Below are 13,196 nucleotides of genomic sequence, written 5' to 3'. Positions count from 1 at the left end.
ATACAAACGTAACTAAAACCAGAATCCCAAGTTCAAGAGTCTGGAGATTTTCAATACATCACTGTTACTATTACCCACATTTATAAAGGTCCATTAATGCCACTTGAGATCTCGCTCTTAGATCTACCAAACAACATTGTAACATGAAAGCCTGTTTGTACATCATTGAGATACTTCTGTTGTGATAACATACCTTTATATTGATGGAAGATTTATTTGGTGCTATTAAAACATCCAGTTATTATAGTGGCTGAGTCACTAATTACAAACCACTTCTGAGGACGTTGTTCCCAAGCGTCCTTTATTGAAACACACAGCTGTCTCTAGCGACTGTTATATCAGCCCCAGCAGATTATTAACAGAAGCGTAGCTCATATCTCAGGTGCTGGAGGATCCTCTGATACAAGGGAAAGCCATATATACAGATCCCTTTCATCACATTGTTAAATCTCTAGTGCAACATCAGATAGATGGTGATGGAGAGTATGGCAACTTATAGGACTGTTCCAGCCCAGACCATTTATCACCTCTCCACTAGATAGGTGATAAATGTCAGATGGTGAACATCAATGTCTCGGCCCGCTGCCCTGGTTCTGGTCTTGTCCCACATCAGTTATCAGTCGTTTGCAATGAGTATCTGAAAACCCATTTTTATCATGGTACTCACTGGTACTTAGCTTTTAGGATAAAGTCAATAATGTATCATGAAAACTGTGAAGGACAGATACAGTATATCATATCCCTATACTGGAAAGGTTTTTTTTTTTATCAAACATCAAAACATTTACAATCTAAAGACTTCCTGACATGTCAGGTAACTTTTCAGAGTATGCTATGATGTGGATGTAGATCATCAATACTATTTGGGGGCATTATATCACATGTATCCTGCCCTTTTTTCACCAGTTTTCTCCTCTGTATTTCTAATCTTCTGTTGACTCTGAACTAGTGGGCAGAGACCAGCTACTATGATATATGTGTGTATGTATATAATGTCATGCACAGTATATAATGGTCATACACATACATCAGAATTCCTGCTCTCCTGTCTCTATATAGCAATAGACAGCATCATGGAGGATAAAGTTGGATCCAAAATGGCCGACTTATAATGGCCGCCATATTCACCACCCATCTGGAAAAGTTTCCCCCCTCCCATATACTAATGTGCCACAAACTGGAAGTTGATATCACCAACCATTCCCATTTAATTTAGGTGTATCCATATTAATGGCCCACCCTGTACAATGGTACTGAGCAGTATAGCTGTGACTCTAGCTCTGTGTGTGTGTCTGTCTTTCACCCTGTTCATACCCCTCTATTCAACATAAACCTAAATAACTATGTGAACTGCCAGTCTATCTTGTTTTGAGCAAGAGTTCAGGAGGCAGAAAATCACAGAATGGGTGGCACAGCTCTAAACACATGGATATATAATGGCGAGAATCACTGTGTGTAAAGATCGCAAGAGGATTTGCAATTTATGCCAAATACAAATAATTCTTTATTGAAAATTACAGAAACCTGAAGGCAATTAAAAAGCACCACGAGGTACCGACTATATCCATTAGAGTGTCAACCTTAAAACCTAGTAGAAATTCACTCAAAGTCAAGTACCTCAGCTACTATAAACCAAATGGCAAAATAAATACAAATTATGAGACTCTCGAATACTCAACAATAAAATTCATATAGAATAGTAAGTGTATAAAGCAATACTCTTCAAAACATACTAGATGAGTATATTTACTATTACTGTGCATTCATTAGCACAACAGTGTCCGATAGACCATAGCGTCTATGAGGGCCGCACTTCACAATGAATTACTACATAATGATCTGGGAACTGGTGGGGGACAAGACCCAAGAAGTGAACAATAAAAGTTTGAATAAAATATATTACAATCATTATCTTTTCATAGCAGATATATATATATATCACAGTGATGATAAGTTATGAATTGATCTCGTAAGGTGGATCAACAATAAAAGTAAATGCAGGGTAAAAATAATGCAAAGGTACTGATGGTATACACGGTAAATATAGTACTGCGTCCCTCCGCCTGACACTCGCGTTTTGCCTCGCTTCTTCCGGTGGCGTGAAGTATATTATTGTAAAATAATATTATTAAACTTTTATTGTTCACTGCTCGGGATCCACTAGTTCCCAGATCATTATGTTGAGTATAAGTGTCATGTCCAAGTAAAGGGATGAACTGGGATGTGGGACAATCAGCAGACACCCAAAGAGAATTGAGTGGACAAACAAAGGAAAAAAGGCTCATAAGTGGAGAAAGGAGCAGACTTCTCCTTTAGGATGTATTAAAAAGCAAATTATATTTACTTGTACTATTGATTTATGCAAAGTTGGTTGAAATAGCAGTGACCATTTAAGCTTTTTTTACATAAATATTTACCCTATAAGCCTTTGTTGAACATATAGAAAAGTTATTACAGAATTACACAAATATATATTTCCTAATATCTATTATAAGAAACAGGAATTTTGAGCAGGGTACCTCCCACTATGACACTGGTACCCCTTTAAATTTTAGTATAGTCAATAGAAAGTTCAAGTCTGTTCCGTGGTTTATCACATACTCAGGCTGTGGTTATCAGCTAGCTTAGCTGCAAAATATATTGATGAAAAGAGCCTTTAAGGAGTTTTCTTCTATAGGTTACCAATGAGAAGCCCTCCTGTTAAAAGAATATAGTAAAAGTATACTCTATTGGAAGTAATGACCTGCAGCCAATCAATGGTATAAGCGGTCAGGTCACTGATGTTCCTAACGTCATCTCTTTTGGTCCAGTGCAGACCATCTAAGCAGTAGCGCTAAGAGTATAGGGTGAGTTCCAAGATCATGTAAAGCTTCTTTTATCATGGTTGGATTCTATTTGTATCTCTTTGTAAACACTAGAAAACCCCATTAATAAGTGAGATCCAATAGAGATAAGGCTTAAAAGATTTTACAGAATTTAAGAAAAGAGTAGGTAATGTTGTAAAATAAAGAAGTGCCGTAAGTACTATTTACCAGGAGAATCCTCCAATGCTTCCCGCTAGTCTTGCAGAGATAACGTCTTATGGTTACGTGAATGCTGCAATAATGCACAGGGCATTATGGACCACTACAGCAGAAGTACTGGTTTACTTTTCTACTCACAACTTTTAAGAGATCCCATGAAACCCCTTTAACTTAGTGTAATATAGTTTAGATTAAGGCTATTGTATATGAAGATTTTGCCACCATCAAGTCCCACTCTCTATTAATATGATCTAAATTATGTGTTGCCCATGTCGCCCTAATATTGCAAGTGTCAGGTTATTGAATTGTTTTTTTATTTTTAAAGAAACAAACTTGTAAATTATTGTGGCAGGAGGTCAATGAATCAAAGCAAAGGTATGTATTCACCTTCATGATGACCTCGGTGTAACAAAGGATTTAAAGTTCTACCGCTCCCTAACAGATGTGCCAATCTTACCACATCAGAGAGCATGCATGATACAGGAAGGCAGAGACATTCTGCAGAGCTTTGTCACTGTTTTTTTTCACTTGTAAACATTACATCGCCGTAGGTCTCAGGAAAATCATGAGAGTTATGCAACTTTAATGTTTCACTATGGGGAAAATGTTACAAGTGACCTTGTTAGCCATAAATAATAAAAGTTACGTTGCAATGGTAATATTACACTGTGGATCTGGACAACGCTGTGTCTCTGCTGAGACCAAGCCTTAGCCACAGAAACTGTCTCAGAAGGTTTTCTTGGAAATGAACAATGAAATGAGGCTAAATTCCCACCATGAGCTTTTGATGAGTTTTTGATGTTGCAGAATTTCTGCATCAGTTAAGTAAATTAGGTTAGTTGCATTTTTGTGTGCGTTTTTGTCTGTTGTTAGTGAGTAATGTTTTAAACAAAGCTGCTTTGTTTTTCAGACTTCTTGGTATATGGCTTTGACAAAATTTTAGGGCTATAATCATTTGCGGATTTAGTGTGTTGTAGAAACACATTAAAAACGAATGTGTGGTTTTTACTTGCAGATTTTTCACATCTAATGTAAGTCAATGGGTAAAATATGTAGATAAAACTCAGCGTACCGGCAAAAGGAATTGACATGTTGCAGATTTGAAACACGCACTGCAGATCAGTTTATGCTGAGTAAAAAAGAAACATAGTGGATGTGAGACTTCTATAAATCCCGTATGCTTGCTGGAATTGTAAGACGCTGCGTCTTAGATGCAGCGAAAATACGCAGCATCAAAAACTCATTGTCAGCATCGGCCTTACTTTTTGGGGGGTGGGTGCATCATCCAGAGCTCACATGGACTCATCATGCTAATGTACAGTTTGGTGACATCCCTTTCATGCCACCTGATTAATACTGCATTCATTCAAGTACATAACTGATAGTATTATTGGAGATATTATCTTTCAGATATTAAACTTCATCTTTATTTTCAAAAATCGAGGAGAAGGTCAAAGTAAGAACCAGCGTTTGCAAGAAGACCTCAATACATTCTTTATAAATAAGAAAAGTTGTCTAAATTCGGCCAAACACATGAGATGTCTGTCAGCTAAACGACGGTTCGGCTGATCGTTCTGCCAACAGACATCTCAGGTGACACTTCCATACACACAAGCTCGGTCGAGTGCTCCTGTGTTTTCTAGGAGAAAGCTGCAGACCAACCTCTCAGCCGGCGTCTTATCTTAGGAAGAACAATGCGATCAGCAGACCAAAATTGGACATGCCCGTTCAACATCTTTCCTGACCATCGGCTGGCGCCCCCATACACATTAGACCATCAGCCAAACCCGTTGATATCGGTGGGTTCAGCCAACATTAGCCCAATGTGGATGTGTGCTTAGGATCATTGTCTTGCTGGAATTTCCATCCCCTGCCTAGTTTGGCATTACCACGTGGCAGCAGGACATTCTCCAGGATATCTTTGTACATGGTAGCATTCATATTTCCATCAATTCTATGGAGAGGGCCAATGGCAGATGCAGAAAAGCAGCCCCAAGCTATGACATTGCCTCCAGCATGTTTCACTGTAGGTGTTTGGTACCTTACATCATTACGTTTTCCTATTGGGCGGTATATATAGTGCTGCCATCACTGCCAAACAGATTGAACTTGGATTGATCCGACCACAACACCTCAGACCAATCTGTCTCTTTCCATTGACTGTGTTCTTTGTTCTTTGGCAAACTCAAGTCGCACCTTCCGGTTCTTTGCAGAGATGAAAGGCTTCTTGACTGGACCTCGTGCATTCAGCCCTCCTGCTCTTAGCTGTCGCCCCACAGTATGGCGACTCACTTTGACTCCATATTCTTCCCTCATTTTGTGTGAAATCTGTACAGCACTTTTATGGACATCAGATACTAACTTTTTCTTAATAATGTGATCAACTCTGGAGGAAGTTTTCCATGGTCGTCCACTTCTAGGTTTGTCGGCTGTTCCATGACCTTCTTTTTCTTTCTATATGTGACACTCGACTCTGAGAACAGTTGGATTCCATAGCTACCACTTTTCGGCTTTTGCCTGACTTCACTCTCAGAATAATAAGCTTCCTGACATCTGGTGATAAATTTGGCTCCATCTTTGCCATGTTTTAACCTAAAACACAAAAAAAATTTTAGGCAAAATTCGACTACCCATGACAAAATATGCAAAACATTTGGCCCAGCAAATGTTAAAAACTAAGACATAAAGGGATAAAACAATGTCAAACACAATTTTCTTCCTTATAGCGGATGACCATTTGCTTCCAGTTTACTAAGATCACGAGAAAAATAGCCTCACAACAACCAGACAAAAGTAATCACACTTCTAAAAAACAAAGGAAAACTTTTGGTCGCCACTGTACATCGATCTATGGTGGTGTGTATTTTATATATAGCACTAACATGTTTCATTGTGCTTTATAATCAGGAAAACAAAAAAGCATGAAAATCACTTTAATTCCATATATGTATATTTTATTTTACTCCCAAGAACCCGTCTCTAGTAAGTGCCAACACAAAAATACCTTTTGAAGCAGTAATGTTGAATAACCATGTCCTAATAGATGGTGACTCACGCTGTTTTGTCCTCCATGTTAGGTTTTATTGATTTCAAGTGGATCAAAAGGACCCATGTGGTCAAGATTATCAAAGTGGATTCTAGAGAAGTACTTCAGAAGAAACCGGCTGGTGACATTAATGTGGAATTTTTCCCATCCTCTCCAGTTACACAGGACATTATTGTTATGCAAAAATGGGTCTGATCTGAGCAATAAAGGATACCGAGTCAAGGGGTTTAGTGAAATTTACCAAGTCTCCTGAATGGCTCTTACCCACACAAAAGATGAAGTTTATTGAACACTTTAAATAGATTAAACAACCATGTTACCTACATAAGAACCAATCTGACTACCCAGCAAATGTGTCAACAGCCAGGAGCTCAGAGCCAAACAAACCTGTTTATTTTTTACTTTTCTCATGTGCTGTAACTTTGTGATGACTTTTTCAAGTGTGGTCGGCTGTTAGAGCTCTAGACTTACTTTTTTCAGTTTATGGGACAGGAAGTAGCTGTCTGACGTCTACCATTGTCAGCTATGTTTGCTCTTCCTGTTACACCTTTTTCTTGCTCCCTTTCTCAACTTTCGCTGGCATACATTCTGTATATGTGGCCTTCACGGTTACCATGTTTTTTTAAGCAAGCTGAATAACAAACAGTTGTAAAAAGTAGAGTTCAATGATTATAATAATTAGTTAGGCAGGAAGTAGCTAACTTCTTGTCACGCTGTCTCTGTATACTGGAGGTAGGGGGCCTAAGCTGACCCTAAGCTGGGGCCCTGACTAATCCCTCAACCTGGAGGTACTGTTAAAGGTACAGAGGTCCAGGCCGCCAGCGTAACCCCTACCTCCTGAAGATCCCTGCACCTCAGTAATCTAGTCCTGAGAAGGACCCCGATCACAACCAAAGGGAACAAGAAATAATATGCCCAAACACAGTATTTAGACGAACGAGACAGTACAAGGGAAAAACCAAAACCACCTTGCATACAAACAACTTCTCAACTACAACAGAGGGAAAACCAAAGGGAAAGGAGATAAATGATAAAGCGAGGAAAGGGAAAAAACACTTCCAAGTACACTTATCTCAGCAACTCCAAACACCACGATCCGCTCTGTCAGTCTGAATGAAATGCTTTCACCGACACCTCCCAGACAGACCAGCAGGTATATGAAGGAGTCTCACTACAGAAGTATTGATTGCAGCTGGGCGAGGCTGGACCTCATCTAGCCCAGAGAGAGAGAGAGAATTAACTCCCTCACTGCCGAGAAACACAAAGCACCAACAAGTCAGCTGCGAGAAGTCAGGCTGTGTACTCGTGACGATCTTCGTGGCAACACACCCGTGACACTTCTCCTCTTACTTGGATTTTGGTAATCAGTACATCTCACTACCTGGGACATATCTGCATAAAAGGTAAGGCCATTTTTAAATCCTATAGTTTTTGCTTATGTTTGGGGTAAATGTCAGATAAAAGCTCCCAACTTATATGTTTAACAGAGGCCATGACAGATGCCTAAGGGAGTCCATATACATAAGATAAAAGAAGAAATGTGCAATTTTAACCAACACAAACAATTGATTTGTTATTGTTCAAAACACCAGTCGATTATGTTGGATTATTTTGGCTGGTGATAATGGCTGCATCATTGGCTGAAAAATTCCAATCTTGGCTGGTCCCTTCTGAGATATATTTTGGTCCGTTGAAGAACAATCATTCATCCAACCGATGAACTATCATTTGTCAGACCATTTTCAACTAAATTGTTGATGACTTTAGATTTTTATTGGATGGCTCAAGTGCGCCACAGCAAGCAAGATGACCCCCCCTCAATATGGCATCCATAAACAGTTGTTGTCCTCATGTGATAGCTCCTCAAATTTTCATCTCTTTTAGGGCTTTTGTGGTGTTAGTTTTTAGAGACTACATTCATTCCATTATTTTGTTGCTTTGTTTTCTTGGTATTTTCTTTATTTAGAATTTCTTTTCTACATGTTGATGCTTTTAACTTGCAGAAATACATGAACTGCGATCTGTAGAACCACATTGTAAATACTCGGTAAACAGAATATTGAATTTATGTTTATTTTCCACTACTTTGATTTCACTAAAATGCCTGGTTAGATCAAAGATGAATAAAAAGCATAAATAAACTGGGATGAACACACAGTATATACATATAGCCACATGGTCTGAGTATGGTAACACACACTGTATGGTAGAGTCGGATGTTTTCAAAAGTTAATAAAAAACAGAAGTGCAGGCAACTTTTTAGAGAAGAAATCCACACACATACACAAAGATAACAATTGCAAAGTGATAACCAATATAACTGTCATTTTGTGTTTTCCATGTATCCCAAGAAAGAAGCATCTCCAACGCACCTCCTATATCCTGTTTTTTTTTGTTTTGTTTTTTTTTTTGGGGGGGGGGGGTGGTGACCAACAAAACAGGTGACACAGTTGGCAGGGTTCTTTTTATACTTAGGATTCCAGTAGGAAGTCCTAAATAGTGATTGCCAATCAATGAGTAGGAGTAGGACCACCCACTGGACTCCTAAGCATAGAATGGACAGGAATTTAAATAAATTACAAGTTATATTGAATTTACATGAAGATATATATATATATATTTAACATGACAAACTCCTAGTACATGTCCACTACAGTTGAATGGATTCTGATTGATGAAGTATAAGTATATGCTTTTAAAGAATAATGTGTCATGGGTGTGTCAGAAGTGACAGACAGTCGCCCTGCAGTTGGTTGCAGGAGATTTCTATATTTGGCATTACAGACATCTTCTTAGAGGCTGTCTCTAGGACACAGAGGCTACCTTCCTCTGGCTAATTAACACCCTGCCTGGGTGTTTCAGAGAGAGGTGCGGGCGATATTCATTACTAATTGTGAAGGCTTTAGCAAGAGAAGTAATTCGTCCTTTCTGGAGCTTGAGGACGTGTGCGCATTTGTCTGGAGTCGTCTAAAGCTAAGCAATTTCCCCTTGTTTCTGTACCCTTGTTGTCTATAGTGTTTAGTGGAGATCGACTAGTGCTCATCTTCTCCCTTCTCTAGCCTTAGTAATACTCCAGGGAAAGACAGGGCGAGGCAAGCGGGCGGCGATTGGTGAAGAGCCAATACAGGGACATTAGGGGAGACAGGGTGACACTAGATCAACCTAGGAGGTCTCCACTTCCCCCCTTTCCCTAGTGTCTGGGCTCCCTTTCCCTCTTCCCTTTGTGTTGCACTAAGTCTTCCCCACACCTTGCGTGACACAATGCCTTGTCAGGATAACACCCTTGCCTTAGACTTCCATGTACGTTGCAAGTGATTGCAACTTATTGCATGCTGCCATGTAGCCCTACTGTGCGCAGTTCATTGTAATACACAGTTCTTAGTTATATGTTCTCTGTTCTCTAATACATAATGGAGCCTTGAATCTAAGCTTTGTGTTCAAGGGAACAGTGAGTATTGTGTGAAGACTAGCAGAGGTATAATGGAGAATCCCAGGACGATATTGCTGTCTTTGCTTCAGAGGAGGTTGTGCTGGTTATACTCCGCATGGCAGCTCATAGTCTGGAGATTCCTCACTAATAGGATTTGTCTGCTCGGCACAATGGGATGAGTATATCTGTTTATCTGCAGACATGCATTTTCTGTCTCTTGTAGTCACAACAAACACCAGTATTTAGAGGGTAAAAGTGCATCAGAAACATGAGAATGAGAAGGCTGGCATCAAGATGAATTCAAGAAATCAAAATGATAAAAGACCAACTTAACGTATGTAGATATTTCTCAAGTTCTAGTTCATGAAAGAAGCCACGGTTTATTCTATCCAGATTATGATTTGATTATTTTAGTAAATCACTAATTACAAAAACACAGGGAATACAAACATCTATCTGGTAAATATTTATAAATATTTACAGAAAGTGGTTAATTGTTAGGTGTCAAAGGGCTGAGACGTCATAAACTGTTTATCAATAAAACTGTGATCAAAATGAACCTCCTTCCCCAATTCTTAGACAGAGCCCTCAAGAAAGGATGATTTTATTTTGTTTAAACTGCATGGTTCTTTATCATACTTAAGCTTACCAAACACATTGGATTAATGCCAATATCGACAGGTTTGGCTGACGGTCTAATGTGTATGGGGGCACCGGCCGACTGATGGTCGGGAGAGATCTTGATCAAGCATGTCTGATTGCAAACTGCCGATCACATTGTTCTTCCGGAGATAAGACAATGGCCGATGTGTCATTCGGCGCCTTTCTCATAGAGAACACAATAGTGGTCTGCTGAACGATCGCTCCTGTATTCAGGGGAGTCGACTTATATGGCTGTCGGCCGAACGATTTTTCGACCACCAGCCATCTCAGGGGCAGACATATCATTGGTGTAAACTGTGCAACCGTATGAGGTCCCAAGAGGTTTGCGAGTCCACTGCCACAGCAGCAAGCAGCTTTTGTCACTGACAGAACTATTGAATTGTTAAGGGTCCATATACTGTTTTTGCACAGCACAGGGGCCGTTTTCTGTCTGTGTCCTCCACTGAGCCATCTAATGGCCATCTAATGTGTATGGCCAGCATTAGGCATGCAGATTCCACATTTTACCTACTAGGCTGGTAGGACATGACTCATTGCATCAATGTCTGGTTTAATAAGATAATAAAAGGGGTTTTCAACTATTTTTACAGAGGGTAGGGACCAAATAAAAAAAGAATAAAAGAAAGAATGAAGGAACTTATACTTACTACTAGAATCCCCCGCCTCTCCAGCACTGCTGCTCTGATGAACTGTCGGGAGTGAAATGATGACCCTGCAGCCAATCAGTGGCCTCAGCGGTAGGTAACTGATAGTCAGAACATCATTACTTCTGTTGTGATGATGTCCAGGCCATCAGTCATCGACTGATGCAGCCAATTACTAGCTAAAGTGACCATGTGCCCTGTATGCAACCATCATCACTGAGATCACTGCTTGGCTGTAGGGTAAGTTGACTGGTGGTTGAGACATCATCACGTCTTGTCCGAGTGGAGAACATCAGAGTGGTTGATCTGGAGTAGTGCAGGATTACAAAAGATAAGTATTAGGCCCCTTTCACATTATCTTCTTGCCCACGTTCAGTAGTCCCATCAGGCTTGCGTCCACCCCCCTGCGAAACGGGCTTCAGGCGTATGCACCGACGGAACCATTGATAATAATGGTGCTGACAGAATCAATGTGTGCTCTGTCGTGCATAATTTTTGAGCGTATATGTCTACTGGAGGCAGACACTCAGAAGCAGTCTACTACATCTGAGTGTCCGCCTCCAGTAGGCGTATACTCCCAAAAATGATGCACGACAGAGCACAAGTTGACTCTGGCGGCACCATTATAGTCAATATCCCTGTTGCGCCTACGCCCGAAACCCGTTTTGCAAGTTGTTCGGACGCAAGCCCCAACTGGACCACTGAACGTGAGTAAGAACGTGTGAAAGCAGCCTTAGTTCTTTATTACTTTTATAATCATCCCCATCTTCTTAAAAACTTCTCAAAAGTGGTGGATGACCCTTTTAACTCATTTTGTGTGACTGTGATTAAAAAAACTTTTGACTTGCCATAAAGACATGTCAGAAGTTTAATCAGTGTTGTTCTTCATTCACTCATTGCTAAAATGAAGTAGCAGAAGTGCTCAGCAAAGCACTGCCCTCATGTGTCACAGGTGTGTCAGAAGTGACAGACAGTCGCCCTGCAGTTGGTTGCAGGAGATCTCTTTGTTTGGCATTACAGACACCTTCTTAGAAGCTGTCTCTCTATGACCCAGCGGCTACCTTCCTCTTGCTAATTAACACCCTGGCCTGGGTGTATAAATACCTGCTGTTTGCTAGAGGGAGGTGCCAGCGATATTCACATGACCCCTTGTGAAGGCTTGAGCAAGAGCAATACTTCTTCCTCTCTGGTGCTAAGAGGATGTGTGTTCATCTCTCTGAAGTCGACTAAAGCTAAGCTATCTTCCCTTGTTTGATCCCCCTTGCTGTCTTTAGTGGTCAGTGGGGATCGACTAGCGCTCATCCCCTCCCTTCCCTAGCCAGGGCCAAATGCCAGGGAAAGACAGGGTGAGGTTCCTGTGCGGCAACTGGTGCAGAACCAATATAGGGACGTTATAGGAGACAGGGTGATATAAGGTAAGCCTAGGATGTAACCACTACCCCCTTTCCCTAGAGTCTGGGCCCCCTTTTCCCCCTTCCCTTCGTGTTGCACTTAGTCTTTCCTACACTTTACATGACATTATGTGACACTGAAGAATGGATTTGACAAAATCCATTGAGCCTGTCTTCAGTGGTGGAGGAGATCTTCTCTGCGTCTTCATTTTAGTGATCGGTGGAGGGTCTCAGCCTCGGACCACCTTTGATCAAAGCTTCTGGTATATTTCTACAACCATGGCAAAAGTTCTTTGAAATGACATACACTTTAATGTTACATTGAGTTCAATTAACAGATAAAAGCTAAGTTAAGATGTACTGTGTATTTATTTTTGGCTTGGGCTTTAACCACACATGACACGCAGGCATCACCCTGTTCTGGCTAGTGAAGACCCAATATAATATAAAAATTTTTGGAAGCCCTGCATTCTTCTGTGCTAGAAATACTAATATATCAGTGTACTACGACACAAATGTATCATTAGTAAGAATGAAGAAAAAAAAAGAGCAAACCAATTACAATAGAGCAACATAAATGTTTCTAGGCATGACTGTAAAAAAACAGAATAAAAACAACTATTGCTTAATGGCGCCAATATGAAAATGATGATTGTCTTTTTTTTTTTTTTTTTTTTAAAAGGGGTTGTCCAGGACTGTGTTGTTGATGACCTGTCTTTAAGATAAGTCATCAATATCGGGTAGGTAGGGATCTGACACTTGGCACCTCCACTGATCAGCTGTAACCAGCTCTGGCAGAGGAATGGCGCTTGAACACAGCTCCATACACTGTAATGGCTGCTCCTATGTACTGGAGCTCAGATTCTATTCACTTCAATTGTAGCTGATCTGCGGTACCTGGGAACGGCCACTACACACGGCCACTACGCAGTTGTGCTGCTCTGACTCAGTTCACTGTTTACCGGAGCTGGTAACAGCCAAGTTGTTGGGATGCCGGGT

General features: G+C 40.5%; 1 long non-coding RNA gene across 1 annotated transcript in view; it reads left to right on the top strand.

The window, feature by feature from the left end:
• Nucleotides 1-7,736, top strand: part of LOC141265045 (uncharacterized) — a 37,996-nt gene extending 30,260 nt beyond the window's left edge. Inside the window, exons 2-3 of the long non-coding RNA XR_012320038.1 lie at nt 6,101-7,472; nt 7,557-7,736. This is a non-coding gene — a long non-coding RNA (uncharacterized lncRNA). The remainder of the gene's footprint in view (nt 1-6,100; nt 7,473-7,556) is intronic.
• The last annotated feature ends 5,460 nt before the right edge of the window (nt 7,737-13,196 follow it).

Source organism: Phyllobates terribilis, unplaced genomic scaffold (assembly GCF_046119375.1).
Source record: "Phyllobates terribilis strain yellow unplaced genomic scaffold, ASM4611937v1 Scaffold_4__5_contigs__length_816908805, whole genome shotgun sequence".
NCBI classification, from domain to species: domain Eukaryota; kingdom Metazoa; phylum Chordata; class Amphibia; order Anura; family Dendrobatidae; genus Phyllobates; species Phyllobates terribilis.
The sequence above is the reverse complement of the archived record's forward strand: the minus strand, read 5'-3'. Positions and strand labels throughout refer to the sequence as shown.